Raw genomic sequence first — 20,149 nt, 5'->3', positions numbered from 1 at the left:
GTCTTGTGAATCTTCAGAGGCAGCTGAGAAGAAGAAGAAAATAGGACCCAATGATTATAATGCTTGTCTAGCATTTATGTGGCTCTACGTTCAATACCCAACAAAACAAATGAAAAGAAAAAAAAATTATAATGGAAAAAAAAAGAGCTAGCCCTGAATTAAAAATAAATAAATAAATAAAAGCTAGGAAGGACAGAATTCTAGAGAAGAATTTGAGGAAAATATTATGGATTACTCTCTGGAGCATAAATAGAAGACAGCATGTTCCTAGAAGGTACTCTGCCAACAGCGGTGGAATGTGTGTGAAGCTCCCTCCATGAGCTTCTCCAGGGCCTCCTTGTTATTAACAGGAAGTTCTTCCTAAAGCCAACCTCAATTCCTTCTCCAGCACTGCTGGCTCGTTCCCGGACTTCCTGCTCTGAAATGAAACAGGCGAGAATCTAATACCTCTTTATTAAGTTTGGACCTATTAAGTTTAACCTCAATCTTCTGTGTAACCCCAATTTTCTAATCTTTCTAATCTAATCTTTTCTATTCTTAAAAAAAAATTAAAAGGAAAATTTACAAAGGTCTCTAGGTGTCAATCTGGAGTCACAAACTTTTAGAAATAACTTACACATTAGTATATGGATGGAGACATGCGGAGATAAACACTTGCAGTGTATTGCTTCAGATGGAAGTCCCTGTGTCCTGGCTGTGTGGTAAGCTTTTCTCTTTTCTCAGGAGTCTGGAAGGAGGTGATAGCTCCTGCGACGGGCTAATAAGAAGCTCCTTTGTACTGATTAAACGTCCATATTCTTGCTGAAATGGCCGACAAGAGCGGGATAAAGCCATAAGGAAGCTTGTAGCAATTTTAGAAACCTACCTCTACCACCGAACTCTATTTGTGTGCTTGGAGCTATTATTAGCAAAACAATGACTGGAAAATGTACCTGGGAGAAAATTAAAAAGAAATAGCCTTTTTTTTTTTTTAAGAGAAAAATTCCTTTTTTTTTTTTTTAAAGATTTTTTTTTTTTAAAATATGTACACAGTGTTCAGCCTGCAGGCCAGAAGAGGGAACCAGATCTCATTATAGGTGGTTATGAGCTACCATGTGGTTGCTGGGAATTGAACTCAGGACCTCTGAAAGGTCAGCCAGTGCTCTTAACCTCTGAGCCATCTCTCCAGCCTGAAAAATTCCTTTTGGAAACTTTTTGTTTCAAGACTCTCCTCATGGGGAGAAGCAGAAAGCTCCATGGTAGCAAGATGCTCCATCCCCTGGGTACCTGGGGAAACAAAGTCAACGGAGAGAGTGAGCCCCATGGACCTGCCTGTTGGCTTCTGTGTAAGTGACAACGGCTGTATTAGTCAGGGTTTTCTAAAGAAACAGAACTTACAGAATTCGTTCATTCTAACACACACATACACACACACACACACACACACACACATACACACATGTATTTACATATTGACTTCCCGGATGTAGTCTGGGTTGTCAACAATGGCTGTCTTGCAATGGAAAGACCGAGAACCTGTCGGTAGCTTGGTCCCTGAGGCTAGATGTCTCAGCAGTCCTAATCTGGTGCCGGAGACCCAGGGAATTCCTGAAGTCCAGGTTGGAATTTGAAGAAGTAGGTTCTAATGCCGGTGAAGGAATGCCTCAACTACAGGACAGACGGACTTGCCAGTGAGAGTGTGGGGAAGCAGGCAAAAAGAGAAAGCTTCCTTATTTCATACCCTGTATGTGGGCTGTCCTTAGAAGGTGTGCCTGGATTTAGGGTGGGTCTCCCGCTTCAACTGTCAGATGAAGAAAACCTATCCTGGACATGACTAGCAGCTTGAGTTTTAGCTCATTCCAGATGCTGTCAGCCTGACAGCCAAGATGAGTTATTACAATGGCCAAGGCAGACCACAAGCTTAGGACCCTCTGCGGGGGACAAGGGCATTTAGCAAATCAGCAGATCCCTAAGTCACCCACTAACACTGGTGTATAAGTAGGTGCCTAGGGAGCTGAATCTGTACCCAAGAGGAAGGGGTGCTTCAAGAAAAGTGTTCTCCTGCCTGAACTTCCAAGACTCTGTGACTGCACCTGGTTCCTTCTTGTCATCCTTCCCTTTACCTGGACTTTTTTTACAATTCAGTTTTCAGCTAGGCCTTATGGTATAGGCCTAAAATCCCAAGTGCTTGGAAGACAGAATGAGCAGGTAGCAAGTTCAAGTACCGCTTAGGCTGTGGAGTGAGTTCAGGATGAGCCTGTGCAACTTGACAAGAGCATGTCTCAAAATAAAGTTTGTTTGTTTGTTTTAAGAAGCAAAGAACATACATAGCTCAGTGGTAGAGCACTTACTAAGTCTGTATGAGGTCTTGGGTTCAATCCCTAGGGCTGGGCACATAAAAAGTCGTCTCCTTTGCCCATCAAAATCTAGTTTTTCAAAGGCCTTAGCTCAGTGCATGTTGAGCTCATATCAGAGACTAGCAGAAAGAACAGCTGGGCATGGCGGCATATGCCTGTAACCCCATTACTCTAGAGGCAGAGGCAGAGAGACTGCCACAAGTTTGAGGCCCAAGTGGTCTGTCTACACAGCAAGTTCCAGGCCAGCAGGGTTACATAGTCTCACAAAAACACAAGTACACCAAACAAAACAACAAAAACATCAAGCGACAGAAAGGATTCTGGCTATGTTGGCCACTATAGTAGCTACATGTCACGTGTGGTCCCTGAACATTTGAAACTTAGCAGGCTGAAGTCTGAAATACACACCGACCTTCAAAAACTTACAATAAAAAAAAAGAAACATGTCATTAATCATCTTTTTTTCATTTTCACTACATGAAACAAAAATATTTTAGATAGATTGGGCTAAATAAAATAACTTTATTATAATTTACGCTATAACATGAATAAACTTTGAAACATTGTGCAAAGTGAAGGAAAACAGACACAGAAGGCCATGCCTAGTATCACTCTATTTTTATGAAGTGGCCAATGGGCAAATTCACAGAGACTGAAGGCAGATTAGTGATAGAGGGGGTTTGGGAAGAAAGGAGTAAGTACCAGTTTTACAGATTATTTTATTCATACTCTCTCTCTCCTTTTGAGACAATGCGTTGTTTACCCTGTGCTGTTCTCCAGCCCAGCATATTTGTTGCATATATCTGTGATAAACTAAATTATACATTTTAATTGGTGAATTATATGGTACGGGACTTCTTTTTCCCTAAATGTGGGTGCAAAACAGTGATTTTGCCTGTTAAAAAATATGTCCATTAGAAAAATTTAAATCATGTAAGTGTCTGACATCGTGTGTCTACCAGACCTGGTTGGCTAAACAGGACCAAAGATGGAGAAGCTTGGGAAAACACAGCCAAGGATGGCTAAAGTCAAGACCAGGCCAGAGGAACAGCTGGAAATGTTTGCCTTCTGTGTTGATCAACAAGGGATGGAGGGCTGAGGATTTTGAGCATAAGTGACCAACTGTCAGCAAGAATACTGATTACAGACAGGAATTTATGCCTCTGAGCAAATAAGGGGGTTCTGTCTTCAGCCATCCTCTGGGAGAATTCTTACTAGTCCAACTAATGCAAGGTTGGGGAGTGTGGTCTGCCTTCCACAGGTGGCTGCCTCAGGGCCTCAGGGCCTAGCACAGGCCTCTGGAGCTGAGAGGATCCATATCTTGATCCACCTATGGCATGTGCATACCTGTAAACCAGCCTTGGTGAGCTGCTCCCCATAAACCAGGAAGCTTGTCCTTGTCCTGGGGGATGGAAACTTCCTCAAGAATTACTGGCCACAGGAGCTTGTCCGGCCTACTTACAAAGTGCTATAACAAAACCATAGCATTAGTCAGAGCCTTGAGCAAGACAGAAGCCTTGGGTTCCCCTTTTGACATCGTCTCTACTCTTTTAAAATTTTTATTTTATTCATTTTTCATTGTGGTCTTGATCTGTAGCCCAGGCTGGCCTGGAACTGGCCATATTGGTCTAGAACTTGCAACCCTCCTCTTGCCTCAGCTTCCAAGGTTCTTTGATTACAGATGTGAACCACTACACCTGTCTCCTTCTTGTCATCTTTCTCTTCACATTTCTTTCCAATTCAGTTCTCAGCCAGGCCTTACAACACAGGCCTGAAGTCTCAAGTACCAGGAAGGCTGAGGGAGAATGATAGCAAGTTCAAGTCCTGCTTAGGCTACAGAATGGGACAAGCTTATGCAACCTGGTAAGACCTTGTCTCAAAATAAAGTTATTTTTTAAAAAAGGAGCCAGGAACATAGCTCAGTGGTAAAGCACTTACTTAGTGTATCTGGCGCCTTGGGTTCAATCCCCAGGGTGGGAAAAATAAAAATAAAAAGTTGTCCCCTCGGCCTACCAAAACCCAGTCTTTCAAAGCATATGTCAGTGGATGCTGAATGAGGAAGCTATATTTAGGGTCCCTCAAAGAAAGACCAATGGCTTGTCTCTGGAGGTCAGAGGGGCCAATAGATTGGAGCCTAGGCTAAGAGAATTAGTCACATGAGCTGTGAGCACTTGCCTAGGACGAGGAGGGGGTCAACATCCTACAAGGGAGAAGAGACAGTCAAACACAGTGTGCTTGCCAGTCATGGCTCACATCTCAGAAACACACAGTGAGCATTTGACATTTTACCCCCACTGTAGTGCTTTCCCCGGGGTGTTTTCCCAGTGTAGTAAAACATTCATTTTTCTCTTGACTGACCATGTACTAGATTCCAGCAGACAGAGTAGGTGGCAGGAACCCAGAAAATGAATTCATGAACTGGAGGGTATTGTTTTGCCCTGGTGCAGAATCAGAAGAAAGGTACCTGTGATCAGGCCAGGCAAGGGGACATGGATGAGACCTTTGGTAGGAGCCCTGAAGGGCAGGGGCCACAGGGACTCATCTCTTTGTCTCTACCTTGGGAATATTTGGTGTATGAATAGATAGTCTAGATAGCTGTGGTATCTAGTAGACATTTTGTTAACATTTATGTGTCCAATGATTTAGTGATTTGAGTGGTAGCTGATGAAGAGGATCTTGACAGATTTCATTTTCATAATAGAGAAATAAATTTGGGTAGGGTGAACCCCCAAATAGGGTAATAGTACCTTGTATACTGGGTTTTGTTAACACACACACACACACACACACACACGCACACACACACCCATCTTGTATAGTAAACAATACTTAGATAGCTATGCTGCGTAAGGAGTAAGGGTGGAAGAGAGAAAAGCTTCAGTCATTGAACCACTCTCTCAATTGTTCTTATAAAAAGCAAACCACTTTGGGATAGACAGGTGATTCCATGACGATGTCATCATGGCCCTCTGAATAAATACTGCACTCTCCAGCTCTCCTAATGATACCACATGGGGCAGTTTGCATATGGTCAGTAGGTTGACCTCTCTCCATTCTGACCTTCTGAGTCAGGCACCTCAAGATGATGAAAAGCTCACTCAAAAGCTTCTTGGATGTTACAACTTGAAGACCCAACTCCTTCCTGCATCCACACTGTTCTCTGAAGGCTGAAACCAGAACACCACGTAAGAAGGAGAGAAGAGAATTGAACTCTTCCCAAGTCATTCTTTCCCTCTGCTGTAGTTTGGATCTAGAATCTCCAAGGCCCGTATAGTAAAGGCTTAACCTTAACCTACACCTGTTATTGGCAGGTGATGGACATGTCAAGAGGTAGGGGTTAGTGACTAGCCTGATCTTTGGAGCACAGACCTTGGAAGGAAATCATTGGGGCCACAGCCTTTTGGCTTCTGCTTTTTGTTCTATTGTGGTCATGAAGTGAGCATATTCTGCCAGGTGCCACCACCACCATGAGCTGCCTTGTCACAAGCCCAGAGGCAGGGTGACAAAACCATGACTGAAACCTTGACAATCATGAGCCAAGACAAATCATTTCACTCTATAATTTTATTATCTCAGGCACTTGTTACAATAACTGAAAGCTAACACACCCATTTAAGGCAAGCCTTCTGTGTGGTTTGAAAACCAAAATGGCAGCCTCCTGTCTGAGTCTGAGTCTCTTTTCCTTTGCCAAACACTATTGATGGGACTCTTAATTGCTCAGAAGTAAGGAACTTCAATATTAACTCCAGCTTTACAATATCAGCTATCCAAAAAGCCTACAAGATCAAAGAATTGCTCTGTGCAGCAAGACGTTGAATGTGATTGAAATTCATTGATTGTGGGCAGTGGAGGGGCTGGAGTGTGGTATAGACAGAGAAGCAGTTATCTCTAGAGAAGAACCTCGCTGAATGAATGAACTGCCCTTTTGTGTTTGGCAGTTAGCAATCCATATTTTTAAGGCATTTAAAAAATCTGGATGGAGAAAGAAAGAGTTTCTACTTCCATATAATTCTAAAATAAAGTTGACAGGGCTCATCTGGACAATTAGAGGGCAGGGAAGCTCAAAGAAAGCAAAGATGTGCTATTTTCAGATCTAAGTGAGATCGCTGAAATGTCTGTGTAGTTCTTTTACGTGGCTGGCTGTGTGGCACACCAGCAAATGAGGTGGACATGATGCCAGCAGCATGAGCTAAAAAGCATGGCTCTCTGGAGAAAATAGCCTCTGATGATGTCATGGCTTGCGGGGGGATGGCCAGGTGCAGCTGGGTGGGAACCCTTGGCATCAGGGTCCCTGTAGCGTGTCCAAGTCCTCAGTATCCTCAAGTGGTTATTCAAGTCATTCTTGCTCATGCCATCAGGACTCTGACTCAGGCCTCTGACCAGCTGAAAGGAAATGATGTGGCGAACATATCCACAGTCTAGTTAAATGCTGGAAGCAGAAAAGAAAATCTATTTAAAACATATCATTCTTACAACAACTGTGTAAGATTTTAAAAGCATGTTTAGCATTCCAAGTATTTTCCCTTCTGAGTCTTTAGAGATTGGCTCTTTGAGTGACATTTTGTTTATGTAACATTTAATCAAAGGAGATTTGGACCCTGCAAGCTTCAGAACAACAGACTCAGTAGCACTGACTCTTCGCGTTTAGTCTGAAGAGAAAAACTTCAGCCATACGGGGAGGCTGGTGTCTGTAATGTGTTCTGATCAGCTGGCCTAACTTTACAGGACTAATAAAAGGGGAGAATTTTCCTGTGCTTCAGTCTTTTATGAATTATAAATAACCATTCACTTTGGAAGATAGCACATCATAAAAATGTTTTCCACAAATATGCACAGATCCATTTTAAGACCCAAGGAAAAAAGATGTTCAGAAGTCTCAGATGTACTCAGTTTTGATTTCATGGGGAAACATGTTCTTTTACCATATGGAGGCTTTTAAGGGGGCCTTCAGCTGGGCTCAATAATAACACCCCAGTGGCTAAATAAGGGATTTCTTTCCTTCTAACATTATTTCTCTGTTATTAAAGGTGGAAAAACCTTCCACAAATAGCATACTATTAGAGTGCTTTAGGGGGTACCTTGGGAGCCAAGGTTATGTGTCTGCTCCAGAAATACTGTCTGTAATTATCATTCCTCAGTGGCTCTGAGGATGCAGTCTTGAGGTTTTCATTAATTTCTTGGTTCTGCAAAGTCTGGGGTGAGTGCCTGCTCTTGATATTCAACATTCTGCAGTAGGAGTTTTGTGTTGCTGTTTTTTAAGGTCACAGGTCCTTTCCTCTGTCTTCCCTCTTTTCATAGTAACCATTTCTGGATGCTTTTGTCCACGCAGATAAAAAGACCAGGTTTGAAAGAAAAGAAGTCAGATAGGAGAGTCTTCCCATCCCAGCCTTTGTCTTCTCTATAATCTGCTAACAATATAGCATTAGGAAACGGAGCATTCAGCCCTAACAAATGACTGGAGAGGGTCCGCGGGTCACAAAAGCACATTGATTTCCCTTCCAAGCACTTCATTGTGAGGGTCTTTTAAAATGCACCCACCTGAAAGAATTTTACAGTGAACGACGGTATGACTACCGTCTCTTGGAGTTGCTACCATTAAAACTTTCCTGTTCTTCGGGCCGGAGAGAGGGCTCAGTGATTAAAAGCATCAGCTGTTCTTCCAGAGGACCCAGGTTCAATTCCCAGCTTCCACATAATGCCTCACCACAGTCAGTAACTCCAGTTCTAGGGTGTTCTGATGCCCTCTTCTAGCTTCTGGGGGCACCTGGGATGCACAGACAATATCCATACCTATACAGAAGCGCGCGCGCGCGCGCACACACACACACACACACACACACACACGGATCTTCTTCATTAGATTACCTTACGTTTCTGTTTACTTAAAAGTAAATTGTGGACTGGAGATGTACTTCAGTGGCGTAATACTTGCCTAGGATGCATGAGTCCTTACACGTATTTTAAAAAATGTAGAGCTGAGTGTGATGTGATAGAGAATTTGGCAAGTGTGTATAATGGCCTGGGTTCAATCCCCAACACTGAGAAGAAAAAAAAAAGTCATGAGCATCAGTCCACCTCAGTCTCTGCCTCAAACATTGGTTCAACATTTATGCTTTACCTTTGATGTGAAATGCTGAAATGTGGGAGTTACAACTTGGGAAAATATTCACCTGTGTATTAAACCCTTATTAAGATACAGAATATTGCTGGGCGGGCTAGCCTGGTCTACAGAGTGAGTTCCAGGACAGCCAAGGCTACACAGAGAAACCCTGTCTCGAAAACCCAAACAACAGCAATAAAAAAAGAAACTGAGCATTTTCATCACCCCAAAGGGCTTTCACACACCCCTCTCCCGTCAGCGGATATCACTGTTCATTGTCTTGTGATTTGCTCACAACTGTCGTGTGTAAGAGCAGCTCCCTCGTTTGTGCTGCTGAGGACCACTCCACTGCAAGACTGTTCTCCAACCAGTCTAGCTGTATTCTCTTGACAGGTGCCTAAGAGTTCTCCAGTTCTGTTGGTTAGGACTAAAGCTGCCAATCTTTTGGTAGCCATGGAGAATACCTACTGTGTTATTGCTGGATCACAGCTGGCATATGCTTCATTTTGATAGAAACTTAACATTTTTCTAAGGTGAATATACTACTTTACATTCCTAATAATGATATACTAGAGTTCCAAATGCTTTTTTTTTTTTAAATTATCATTGCGTAGTATCATTAGTGGTTTTGCTTTGTTTTTATGTGGGGTTTTATTTTTTTTTGGCTTTGTTTTGTTGGTTTTTTGTTTGTTTGTTTGTTTTTGTTTTCCCAGACATGGTTCCTCTGTGTAGCCTTGACTGCCTTGGACTTGCTTTGTAGACCAGGCTAACCTTGAACTCACAGAGATCTGCCTGCCTCTGTGTCCTGTGATTAAAGGTGTGCACCACTGTGCCTGGCTCATTCTCTTTTTTAACATGTAGGTTAAAGTTGGCTTTTCTGGCTTTGTGAACTTTACCAGAAAAGTCTTCTGGCCAGCTTTCATGGATCTCCTTTGTGAGGTATCTGTTTAAATCTTTTGTTTATTCAAAACTTTTTGTCTTTATTATTAAGTCAGAGGGATTTTTATTTCTTTGTTTTGAGATGGGTTCTTACTAGTGCATGAACAAGTCATGCCTTGAACCTGCAGTGTTCTTCCTGCCTTGGCCTCCTAAGGCAGGGATTACATACTCATGCTACCATGCCCGACACTAGAATCTCTCTACTGATCCTGGACATCGGTCTTCTGTCCAGGTTGTCCTATAATTTTTTTCTCCCATTCCATGGCATATCTATTCATTTTTAAGTGATCCCCTTTGCTGATTGGTTTCAGTATATATTTTTAAAAGATATCTGATGTATCTAATTTTTCTTTAGTGGTTATTGTTGTCAGTAACCCAATCAGAGCACTTGGATTTTATTACATGTTATCTCTACAATCTGCAGGTTCCAGAAAATTTAAAGGTGTACTAGGTCTGTTGTAATAAGTGTTTTGCCTAAAGAAACATCTCAGGAGTATCTTGGAGAATAAAGCCAGCTAGATGTCCCTTTTGCTCTGTTTTCTGATTTCTAAGCCTTCTGTCTGATGGCTGCAAAGAGTCAACACTGACAAGCAATGTTGTCATATACTCAAACCACGAAGCTTATGGACATACTGAAATAAATTCAAAGAGAATAAGGGTGATGGGATGGGATTGAACATGGGAATAGTCTCCTATGAGAAAATCAGGACTTAGAGCAATGGAGGCTAGTTGCAGGGATGTAACAATTCTTTTGGCCCGTTCTTAGATTGCATACCAAAACCTTTCCCAAGATTTTGCTGCTCTGTTTGTCCATGAAGTTGATCTCTCCCTGCTTTGTTTGGACTAGAGGGACACCCAATACAGACATGATATTTTGAAAACTAAATCACATCTCTTTACCCAGTGTCCTTGTAGCCTGACCTACTTTCTCTCCAGTGCTCTCGGGGCGGGGGGCAGAGGGGAGTGCAAGCTGATTGTGGACTTTTCACTATTCACACTCACTGGAATAGCTTTCTCTATCATTCTGTCTTTTCTTAGCCACCTCCCTGTGCTTCTTCAGCTGTGGGTTAACCTGGGCCATTGACTCCCGCCTTTCTGTACTTTTTAACCCTGAAAGGTCTCCTTGATTATTAGAAGCTGTTGGCTCAGGAAAGGAAAGGATTGACATTTATATGGATAAATTTTACTGTTTGGTTGCAGGCTGAAATTTGCTATCAAGTTTTTGTAGATTTCTATAGGTCAATGAATGATTTTCATTGGAAATTATTTTAAGGTAGGAAATGTGAAGAAAGAACCAATTCTAAAAGCCCTGGGCAGTTCTAACTCTAAGGAATCCTATGCAGTGACTCTGCATGCCAGGAAAGGACGTGAGGTGACAGTGACTTTAATAGCCTGCCTTCTAGGTTTAGCTGTTTCTAGTGTGGATGAGAGGTGAGTGCTAATTTTTGTAGATCTATTCCAGAAGGTAAATGGTAGGGCCAGGATGGTTCTGTGTTAGAAATGTCACACAGGAGCCCGGCATGGTGGTGCACATTCTTAACCCCCTCACTTGGAAAGTGGAGGCAGGAGAATCTAAAATTCAAAGTCATCCCTGGCTAAATCAAGGCCAATCTGGGCTCTGTTAGATCATGTCCGAAAATAATTAAACCAAAGTAGAATAAAACAAAAATAAATATCAGACAAGATGTCATCCATGCCTTTTGAAATAAAGATAATGGTTCTAAGTAATTAATAGACAAACCTGAGCGAAGTAATCACAGAAGGAGGATGACTGGATCAGGTCACATGGCCACAGAACAAATGACGCGTGCTGTTCAAGGATATGCTCTTCACTCCCTAAGTCGCGGCCTGTTTTAGTTCCTTTTCTATTGCTGTGATCAAATACCAAGTTGGAGGCAACCAAAGTCGAGTTTGTTTGGGCTTACAGTTCTAGAAGGGTAAGAGTCCTTCGCTATCACAGCGGGAGAGTGTGGGAGTACGCAGACATGACAGCCAAAGGTCCACATCTCAAATTTCAAGGAACAAGTAGAGAGAGAGAACTGAGAATGGCAAACGGCTTCTGAAACCTCAAAGGCCCCCAGCTGACATCCTCTTCCAGCAAAGCCACACCTCCCGATCCTACCCAAACTGGACCACAAACTGGGGGACCAAGTCTTTGAATGCCTGAGACCATGGAAAGACTATCGTTTAAACCACCACAGGGCTAATGGCACAATACCTGCACTTGACATCACACCCAAACAGAGAATAACTCGATACCCTGTTTCGTCCCCTTCAGAGTAGTACTTCCTGTTATTGACAATGCCTCCATTACGGACGGCCCTGGAGGATCCCAGGAGGACGTGTGCCAGCTACAACAGGGCATCGAGTGGGTACCACAGCTCTGTTAGCTGTTTACCTCTTCAGGCAGTTCCGGTGCTGGCCCCCACCCCCAAACACACACAGAGTCATGTTCTGCCTATGGATAAACTTTCTACAGCAGAAGGGGAGTGGGCCACTGCCTAGCCCTGGAACCTTTTATTTTTTATTTTTCCCCATATTTTTGAATTATTCCTAAATGTATCTGAAGCAATACTGCAGAACTCTGCAAAATCCTTTCTGCCTGCAGCTAAGCTCAAGCCTGTGAGCCTGGCTGTGGGGTCTGCTGGGAGAAGCAGAGCCTGGGCTGGCTAGGGTAGTGAATAATAGTGTGAGAAACAACAGAAAACACATTCTGGCACATGCTCCCCACCCCATTACTCTCTCCTTCCCTCCTTCCCAGTGCTGTTCTTGAGTGGTGATGGCTCCAACATTCTAAGGCACAGGTGACAGCCAAGTGAGAGGCTTGCCAAGGAAGACTTAGACTTACTATGACTGAATAAAAACTGGCAATAAAAAAAAAATAAATAAAAACGCTCCAGCCCAGCCGTGCATAGCAGTGGCACACACCTGTAATCCCAGCACTCAGGGAGGCAGAGACAGGTGGATCTCTGTGAGTTTGAGGCCAGCCTGGTCTACAAAGCAAGTCCAGGACAGCCAAGGCTACACAGAGAAACCCTGTCTTAAAAGAAAAAAAAAAAAAAAAAAAGCTCTGGCTTGGTGACCATGCTGATAATTGATAATAGAATGAGAAAGCTTGATGTACTTTAGCTCTGTTCTGACACAGCACCTGAGTTCAGCGGGACTATCTGTTAAGAGACATAAGCTTTGGGAAGGAAGGCTCAAGCCGTGGCCATGGTCAAGGGCTCTCTTAATGATCCTTCTTACTTGTACCCCATCTATCTGAATCTTCCACTATCTAAAATCAGGCCAGGTCTAAATTTCCTTTCAAGCTGATTATTGTCTCTCATTAATTTCATAATTACCACGAAGGTCTCAACACGCCGTCAGGGGCACAATGGTTCTTTTGGTGGTGGCCCTTGTCGCTGTTCTTAAGTGAATGAATTCATAAGGCTTGTGGGCTCTTTCAGCTTGGCTTTGTAGTGCAAGGTCCGTGAATGTTCGGTTGACAATACAAGTGTGCCTCTCTCATTTCCTGTTTTTAAGCGCTGAGCTTAATTTATTTGAAAGGGTGGAATATTTCAAATTACAACTCAGCAGTTTTACTAAGGAAGGCTGTAAAACACAATGAGCAAGGAGTTTTACTTCCTCCTTACCAAAGGTACTCCCCTCTTTTGAAATCTTGATAGCCTCCAATCAGTGGGAATGACTTTAACTCATACTGGAACGTTTTGAGAAGCTGCTAGGCTGTGGCTGGAGCTGTGGAGGGCTGCACACTATAATTCCAGACGCCTTATTAGTACACGGACTTTGTCTGGCTCTGCTGATATTGTTCTATCTTGTTAAGCTCCCCCTCCCCCCAGGCACAGCTTTCGGATTGGCTAAGGTATACAGTTGCTTGACCAATCAACTGAAACCTTTCTCCTGCCACCCTAGCAACACCTGACAATGGTCATTGACAAATGTTTAAGAGGAAACCCCTGACAAAGCCAAACAGCTCTTGAAAGTGGGCCCTGCCAAGGGCAAACAAGGTTACCCTTACCTACAGGACACTTGGTGTGGCCGGGGGAGTCAGTGGTTTGCGTCAGATTGCTCCCAGCTTAACCAAACCTCCACACCCACGAGGGTGTTTTCAGTGGTTGGAGATTCTGATGCCCTGGTTATGTCCTGTCCCTGATGCTGATTTGCTTTGAAGGGCAAGGAAAGAGGTAGTTTTCATGAGGGTTGAAGGACACCTGGCTGTATCCTCAATGGCACCTTTACCAGCCTTCTAGCTACTCCATAGCTCTTGTTCCACAGCTTCACTTCGAACCCTTGACGGTGTGCAGCTGACTGGTGGCCTCCCCTGCAGGCCTGTTGGTGCAACTCCTGTCAGGGTGCTATGGAGCTCAGTGGCTTACCCCGCTCCGTGAGGCTTGAGGACTGAGGGACCTGAAGGCAGACCCAGCAGATGCTGGGTGGAGTGTTGAAATGAGACTCCGAAAGGGAACCTGCCAGAGACACGCGCAGATGGTTCACAGGCAAACACGTGTTCCCTCAGGAGACATGGCAGCTGTGTCTACATGACACCAGAGTCCCCTTAAGTGGTCACTCCAGTCAGTCTAGCCACTTTGAAAACGTATTCAAATCCTGGTTGGAAAAATCCATTGTTCATCCACTAGTTGCTAATGAAGCGGAGAATGCCTAAACCATCCAGTGCATAATCTAAGCCAGTTTTGTATGATTACCCATATTACCCATTTGTACCGCAACACAGATAGACCTGAGAGATCAAATGCAGACATCTTTACCTCGGAGACCTAAAGGGCACACACAGCCACTTAGAGAGACAAAAGTAGACAAGAAGAGAGCTGGGTGTGTATGTTTGTAGTGTTGGGGCAGGGAAGCCTTTCGGGAGCACCAGAGAGTTGAAGAGTGTGAGATCCAAGGTGGCATTAGTTTTTGTTGTCATCTCTTCCTGTCAGCACCACCCTCCAGGGCCCGCCCTGATGCTAGTTTTCCATAGAGGGTTGGCACTATGTCAACTTAAGGAATCCCTGGGGAGTAGAAACTGATAATGACTTCCAGTCTAAGGCCTTCAAGGGATATTGATATTTTTCAATGGGGATTTACAGAAGCTAAAAGAATCAAATCTCTGGTGGGTGGATTGTAAATTAGGGAATGCCTTTAGTCGGGAGAACTTGGCTCTGTTCAAATATACTTCAGGTAGAGGTCTCTTATGGGTATTCTTTTAGAAAAATATTCATTTATTTATCTTATGTCTATGTGTAGCTGAGGGTATACTACAGACATACAAGAGTCCACAGAGGTGAGAAAAGGATATTGGACCCCGTGGAATAGAAATATAGGTAGTTGTGGGATGCCATGTGGGTGCTGGGAACTGAACCTGGGTCTTCTACAAAAGCAGTTAAAGTGCTTCTTAACTGCTGAGCCATCCCCTTTTGAAGTTATTCTTCAGGCTAGAATTATAGGCAAGAAAAAGTATTTGATTTGCAACGAAGAATAATTTATTAGGTGGGCATTGCACAGAGGGATCTCTTTACATATAGAGGGAGGGGCCGGCAGGCTAAATTTCCATGCAGAAACTAACTAATAGCTAGATTTAGAATCTTCAGTACCTGTTTCAGAGAACGTTTGAACTTCCCGGTAATATAAGATGAAGACCTTTTTACTATTGTATATTATAACACGGGAAAACAACAACAAGACCCAACAGCTTATATTGCCACCTGCATGCAATAAGGCATATCTTACAAGGCCAGAGAGAAACTATGTCATTACACAAATATGTAGAAATGTGGCTATTAGCTTTTTTTTGGGGGGGGGGGCATCTTTTCTATTTGTTCAAGTTTACAATAGATTCAAGAAAGGATTTAACACCAGGTGTTATTTTTTATTTTTGCCCTGGAGGTGGAGATATTTCATCTACCTGTAAAATAGAACCAGAAAAAAATTAACTTGAATGTGTGTAGACTCTTTCTTTTACAGCCCAGTTTCCCAAGATAACAAAAGGGACTCACGAAGGGCCGCGAAAGTGCCGAGAGGAAAAGGGAAAGGTTTCCCTCGGCACTTACAGTCCATGGGCATGGCAGCTACTTGAATACCACTTGTGGGTCAAACCGAGAGCCAGCATCTGAGAGGGTAAGATGATCTTGAGAGAACAGTTTCTTAAAGGCATGGTGGCACACGCCTTTAATCCCAGTACTCAGGAGGCAGATTCAGGCGGATCTCTGTGAGTTCAAGGCCAGCCTGGTCTGCAAAGTGAGTTGCCAGACAGCCAAGGCTATGCAGAGAAACTCCGTCTCAAAAAAATAAAAAAACAAAAAAAGGAGAACGGTTTGGAGATAGAGGGTTCCTGGTCAGAGCAATGCACAGCACATAGTAGGCACAGAAATATCTTTTGACAAGGCAGCATTGCCTCTGAATCACTCTCTTGAAATCAAAGGTGGCAAAATCTAGAACCCTGATAGAGCAGATAAATCCCCTCTCCCATACTCAAAACTTGTTTCCTATTTCTATGGTAACAAAAAGACTTAAAATTGCCCAAACTTGAGAGACAGTTCAGACGAAAGCCAGGGGGAAAAATTAACAAAAGACAAATGCTACAAGCAGCATGTATGACAGTGTGGTAAAGTTTTTGACATTTGTTTGGGGAGATTGTCTTCTTATTTCTCTGCTTGGAATGATGTGATGATTTCCAGAATGTAGCAGTAACAGCTTCGCACCACTCTGCTCAATGTTCACGGAGTAGATTTATTCTTTCCCTGAAAGGAGAAGAAAAGAGCGACCCATGAGCCTTGGCAGCGAGCGAGTGTCTGTAAGCCCTTGGAAATTGCTCTCCTGGCACACACCTTCATGTTAACTGCAGGGAGAGGAGGTTAGCTTCGCTGAAGTGCCTTTGCCTTCTCCCTTCTTCGGGGTTAGCAAATATTTATTGAGCACCTACTATTTTCCCACATAATCTGCCCTATATACAAAGTAATTGAAAAATGGTAACGCTGATAAAGACCTCGTACACGTAACTACTGGAGCGTGTAATAGGCAGAACTGACCTAGAAAGTGGCAAGGCTTTCCTACGGAAGTGTGAGAAGCTGAGCCTAGCAGAACTGCCATGGCTTCCGGGGGCCCGTGGAAGGAGAATGTCCAGGCAGTGGGAACACTTGGGCAAAGGGCCCCCTGGAGGAAATGAGTTGTTGGAGGAACTGAAAGCAGGTCTGGGCAGCCTGCTTTGGCAGAGGCCCAGGCTGTGAAGGGAATGAACTTGGGGCAAGGCTAGTTGGAGAGGTGGGTGGGGCTAGGTCATTCCTGCAGCACAGACAGGGGTCATGCAGAGTGGGATGCTTAGGGATTTGGTCTCCAGCCCTTGACACACTCTGGGAAGCTAAGGCTGTCACAGGAATGCACGGTGAACTCTGCTTGTGTGCAATCTAGCAACAGCAGCTTCTGGAACACCTGAAACCTGTCAGAACATTGCTATAGATTCCAGAAGAGAGCCATCAAATTCTAGCATGAGAGTCTCATGAAATACATTAAACTAAACTATGTTCGATGCATATTATTTTATGTGTGACAACTCAGTAGGTACCTCGGATTCATCATGACTTTTATACATTAACTGCTCAGGAGCCGTGGTTTGGCCATTTAATAACATTCATTCTATCTGGGAACCAGCTGGGATCCAGGAAGTCTTCAAGAAGTCAAAATACATGAGAGCAAGGGAACTTGAATTCTACTAGGTAGGCCTGGTGCTTTCTAAGGCCATAACAGAGTGGGAGCAATGATTCAGGAAGAAAAGGATTGTGATGAGGAGGTATAGGGCACATAATGAAAATGAATAGCGAACAGCACTTCTGTAAAGGCAGAGTGAAAAACCAAGACTAGAAAAAAAAAAAGGACATAAATTTGGGGGTTAGAGAAATGGCTCAGAGGTAGAGCATTTGCTACTTTTGCAATGTACCCAGGCTCAGGTCCTAGCATCCACATTTATGGTCTATAAGTAAAGTTCTAGGGGATCCAAAGGTCTTCCAGCCTCCTGGGACATGAAGCATGCCTGTGATGCATAAACATATAGGCAGGCAAAAACTAGACTACTGTGTAACAGTTTCCTCCAATATTGAAACATTCCATTCTGCAGGGATGCTCTTCATGGTCAAACTAGCTTCAGGAAATCCCTGAAACTGAGCAGATGCAGTAGGCCCCTCCCCACTAGAGTAAAGTATGAAAGCTGAGAATTCTAAGCTTCAAAGAAGACGAAAGCCAAGGTAAGCTGCAAAGTCGATTCTGAGACCAGACCGTCTTGTCTGGAAGAAGTGGAAACCAGCTGAGCTGCCTGGAAGAGGTTTAGACTGAGTCACTAGGAAAAGACACTCTTCAACATGTTGAGCTTCCTGTAGGCCAAGCAGTATGTTTCAGGTTGAGCTGTCACCTGTGCTGGAGTGGGAGTTTGGTGATATAGCTATTTTCGAGTCATTTCCGCTCGTGTAAGTAACCCTTCACCCACATTTAGGTCAGTAACCCCAATAAAACCTGTTAGTTCACCAAGTTGGACTTTGGTGGTGTCTGTACTTTGATCTGTCATGGCCTCCCTATTTGGAATGAATAGATGTGTGTGTTGTGTCTCCTCAGGAATAAAATTGTCACACAACACCCTCATAAACAAAATAAAAAAAATTAGGGAGAGATGGAGAATTGATACAAAAATACCTTAATAGAGCTTAAATAGTCTTACTGTGTTTATAAGTCCTTATAATGGACTGGTGAGGTCAAGAAAGTGTGTCATTGTTTAGAACTGTCACCTTTCTGCTTGAAGGTGACAACCTTCCTATAAGAACGTGCCTCTCACAAAGGATCTCCTTTATCCCTCTCCGGAAGAGAAGAGGAAACACAAGAAAAAGCACTGAGCCCCAATTCCTGCTTTACGGATGGGAAATGCCCAGGGTGCTGTAAAATCGCTGTGGTCTTTAGCCAGGTGCTAATGGTAGTCTTGTGTGTTGGCTGCTCCACTGTTCTCTGTCAGCCCACAGCGAGGAAGCAAGGCTGACAGAAGGATGCTCCTTCAGGAGGAAGCAACACTGAAAGATGCGCGAAAGCCATCCCAATAAACACATTTTTTGTTTTGGAGGGGGGAGAAAGAAAGAAAAAAGAGATGTCTAGTCTGTGTAGTTGAACATCCTAAGAGTTTCAGTACTAAAGCAGATCTTGTGTTCCAGGAAGTTGTCTGCTCAGGACAGCTCTCTTGAAGCTTTTGTATATTGTGTAGTCTAGAGGTGCGAGTGAGGACCGATTCAACTTTACACGTCACCCGATTCTGTGTTTGAACAGTTACTGGAAGGGACACTTTTCATGTCTGAATCTTCATGATGCTATTTCTGACAGGAATTGACTCCCCAAATACCAAAAAACACGATGGTAGATAACACGCCCTTAGTAAATCCATTTTAAAGTTTGGTATAGGCATTTTAAAATGATTTTTTATGTCTGTCTTAAATGGAAATACTCTTTTACATAGTCATAAAGTACCCCCAAGAGATACCTGATCCTCTAAATTCTACATCCTTATATCGTATTGATAGGAACAAAAACTAACGGAATATTATTTGATCATTTTGGAAAATGTGTTATGTGCTTGCAAGATGACTTTTGGTTATATTATTATTATTAATTTTGAGACAGGGTCTCACTATGTAGCTCTGGCTGGCTTCAAACTCACTGTGTAGACCAGGCTGGCTTTGAACTCGCAGAGATGCACCTCTGCCTTCTGATTTCTGGGATTAAAGGTGTACACCAATATTTCCTACACTTTTTGTTTTTCTTTCTGAGCCACGGTCTCATGCTGGCCTGGGACTTGCTATGTAGACAGGCCGGTCTTGAACTCACAAACATCCTCTTTCCTCTCCCTCAATGCTGAGATTAGAGGTATGCGCCACTACTCCTGGCACTAGATGATTTTGGAATGAGCAGTTGTTTTTGTTTGTTTGTTTGTTTTGTTTTCTTTTAACTGATTTTTTGTTATTTTTTTATTTGAGACAGGGTTTCTCTGTGTAGGCTTGGCTGTCCTGGACTCACTTTGTAGACCAGGCTGGCCCTGAACTCACAGAGACCCACCTGCCTCTGCCTCCCCGAGTGCTGGGATCACAGGTGTGCGCCACCTCACCCAGCGTTTTAGCTATCATTTTAACCAGCATTTTCATTATCATTTTTTTCTGGTTTTGGGCGTCTTGCCTGCATCTATGTGTCCCACCTGCTTACAGGGCCCTTGGAGGTCAGATCTTCATCTGGTCTTCTGGATGAAGACCAGTCATAGATGGTTGTGAACCACCAAGTGGGTTCTGGGAATTGAACCCAGGCGCCCTGGAACAGCAGCCAGTCAGCACTCCTAACTGCTGGGCCATCCCTCCAGCCACATGAAATATTATTTTTTACAAACATGTCCATCATACATGTGGGAGGTTTTGGCTCCATACTGCAATACTTAAAATGTCCTAAATATGCCTTGTATCCTACCACATATTAGAGATGAAAAAGAGTATATTGACAGAAATTGGGGTCACTAATTCCTTAAGCTGTCATTCTTTTGTGGTGCCTTTACAATCTTTAAAAGTGGGTGCTTTGTTTTTTCTGGTTGACCCGGGCAAACACTGAAGTAAATACTTTTATCCATTTACAAAGTGTTAAAACTAACGATGATCTTAAAACACTTAAGGAAAAGTACATTTTAAAAGGCAAAAGAGCCTGGTGTGGTGGTGTAGGCCTTTAATTCCAGCACTCGGGAGGTAGAGGTAAGAGGATCTCTGTG

At 43.4% G+C, this 20,149-nt stretch overlaps 1 long non-coding RNA gene and 1 pseudogene across 1 annotated transcript; one reads left to right on the top strand and one right to left on the bottom strand.

Annotated features, from left to right (window-relative positions):
• Positions 1-5,913: 5,913 nt before the first annotated feature.
• Positions 5,914-12,858, bottom strand: LOC132654539 (uncharacterized). The gene is made up of 3 exons (XR_009592166.1): positions 12,720-12,858; positions 11,117-11,381; positions 5,914-6,765 (listed from the first exon to the last, which is right to left on the bottom strand). It is a non-coding gene; the product is annotated as an uncharacterized LOC132654539 (long non-coding RNA).
• Positions 12,859-18,173: 5,315 nt separating this feature from the next.
• Positions 18,174-18,523, top strand: LOC132654880 (small ribosomal subunit protein eS27-like; annotated as a pseudogene).
• Positions 18,524-20,149: the final 1,626 nt, after the last annotated feature.

Source organism: Meriones unguiculatus, chromosome 6 (genome assembly GCF_030254825.1).
Source record: "Meriones unguiculatus strain TT.TT164.6M chromosome 6, Bangor_MerUng_6.1, whole genome shotgun sequence".
In the NCBI taxonomy this organism is placed as follows: Eukaryota; Metazoa; Chordata; class Mammalia; order Rodentia; family Muridae; genus Meriones; species Meriones unguiculatus.
This window is presented reverse-complemented; position numbering and strand designations above follow the sequence as displayed.